Genomic DNA, 2385 nt, shown 5'->3' on the forward strand with positions numbered 1-2385 from the left:
GCATTGCAACGGCATCAAAAAGTTTGCCGATTTTTTCTTTCTTACGAAAATAGCTGCCACCCCATATACGTCACATAATCAAGTACAAGTGTCCACCAGTTTGGTTGTCTGTCCGCCTCAGTGTCTGCTTGCCTTTTGTTTTTGTCTCGCAAACGAGATGTGAGATGTCGATATCATTTTATTTGTTTCAAACACTGACTAGTGGCTGATGCTGCGTTACCGGTGATGGTGCGTCTGCCACTACTGATATTACCTCATTTATCATAATATTTAATATTCAGAGGCGTAGAAGGTAAAAAATGTGAAAAGGGAATCAAAAAGAATAAAAATTTATTTTTTGTTAATTTTGCAAACATTGGGCGCCACCATGTTGCAATCCATCTCAAGAAAGTTACTCTTTTCAGATGTGGTTTGCCTAGGCTGTCTATATTTATTATGTATTTTAGATATTTGAAAATTGTATCAGATGTGGCAGATATACATACATACATATGTACAGTTCAGAATCAGCGCTGAGAACTCTTTTATATTGCTACCATTTACACACTTATTCCAGAATTCCTCTACTTTTCATAGTGCGAATAGTGCGTCTTCTAGTCCGTCTTGAGCTGGGTAATGTAAATAGATTTTTGTTGAAGGCTGTGAAGCATGGTAGAACAAATACAAGGTAAAGTTAGTACTACAACAAATACAACTCGAACAACAACCACAAAGGAATTTGTTTTTGTTTGTAACGTTACTGCCAGTTGTATTTGTAAACAAAACAAGGAAATGTCTATAAATTATTGGAATTTATAAAACTAACATTTTTCACATTTGATTGAATATTTTGGAAAACATGAATGAAAATTCGTTACATTTTCAATTTGAATGTTTCCACATCATTCCACTAAATGCATAAATTCTCGCAGAAAGTAGAATTCTTGCAGAAAAGTTTGGGGTCGCTGGAAATTCATAGAAAAAGGAGAAGCTGTTTCAATGTTTTGTTTTAGAAATCTAAGAAGCACATGCTTATTAGGGCTTTATTTTTTTTAAATTTTAACAAAATACCTCACATATTAACAAACGTTGTATCGCCTCTACAAGCGGGGGTTTACTGCGCGGCTTATCGTTCGAACTTGGAGGAGGTTACATATCATTGATATGAAGAAGTCTTTCTAGGAAATTTTTTTTCCGAATGATATATTTTTTTTTCTCAAAAAATATATGTCCCTAATGTACATCGAAATAGAAATAAATGTATAAAATGTCATATGAAATTTGACACTAACGTTACAACCCAGTTTAGTCAGCTGTGAATTGCTGCTACCTTTTCTTATTCTACCATGGCTGTGAAGGGTTATTTTTTCACAATCAATGGTTGTGGTTCCAGATTTTTAAGTTTTAAACGCTATCTGAACTACACAAACTTGCCTTTGTCCCTCAATTAAAAATGCAATTTTCACGCCTCTGACAGTGATATTTGGTTGTCTTCTTCATCTTCTCCACCACCACGAATAAAATCATTGATGTCTCTGTCCTCTTTGCCCAATCATCTATCTCCCCACAATCGATCGATGATCGATTTGCAATATTTGCCCCCAAATGATTCTTGCGGTACGTTGCTGCTGGTTATTTTTCGCGTTGAAATATCCATTTCAGGGCGTGTGTTTTTTTCTTTTTGTTGTTGTAGTCCAAAAAAGGTAATTCATAAAATAGTTGACATAAACAAGCTTAACCACAATATCAATGGGTGAAACATTAAAAATGACTAAGTCCAGATAATGGAAGAGGGAAAGGGTCTATAGAAGTACAATTTCTTTCAGAAAGGGTCTATAGAAACACCCATTTTTTCAGGAAGGGTCTATAGAAGCACTTCTTCTTTCAGAAAGGATCTATAGATGTACCTTTCTTTCAGAAAGGGTCTATAGAAACACCCCTTCTTTCAGAAAGGATCTATAGATGCACCCCTACTTTCGGAAAGGGTCTATAGAAGCACAATTACTATAAGAAAGGGTCTATAGAAGCACAATTTCTTTAAGAAAGGGTCTATAGGAGCACCCCTTCTTTCAGGAAGGGTCTATAGAAGCAACTTTTCTTTCAGGAGGGGTCTTTAGATGCACTCCTTCTTTCAGAAAGGGTCTATAGAAGCACCACTTCCTTCAGAAAGGGTCTATAGAGGCACCCCTTGATTCAGAAAGGGTCTATAGAAACAATCTTTATTTCAGGAAACGGTCTATAGATACACTCATTCTTTCAGAAAGCTTCTATAGATGCATCCTTTCTTTTACAAAGGGTCTATAGAAGCACCGTTTCTTTCAGAAAGAGTCTATAGAAGCACCGTTTAGTTCAGAAAGGGTCTATAGATGCACCCTTTCTTTCGGAAAGGGTCTATAGAAGCACCCT

The sequence above is a fragment of the Musca autumnalis genome, unplaced genomic scaffold (genome assembly GCF_047663935.1).
Source record: "Musca autumnalis isolate F117 unplaced genomic scaffold, ASM4766393v1 scaffold_2, whole genome shotgun sequence".
Classification (NCBI taxonomy): Eukaryota; Metazoa; Arthropoda; class Insecta; order Diptera; family Muscidae; genus Musca; species Musca autumnalis.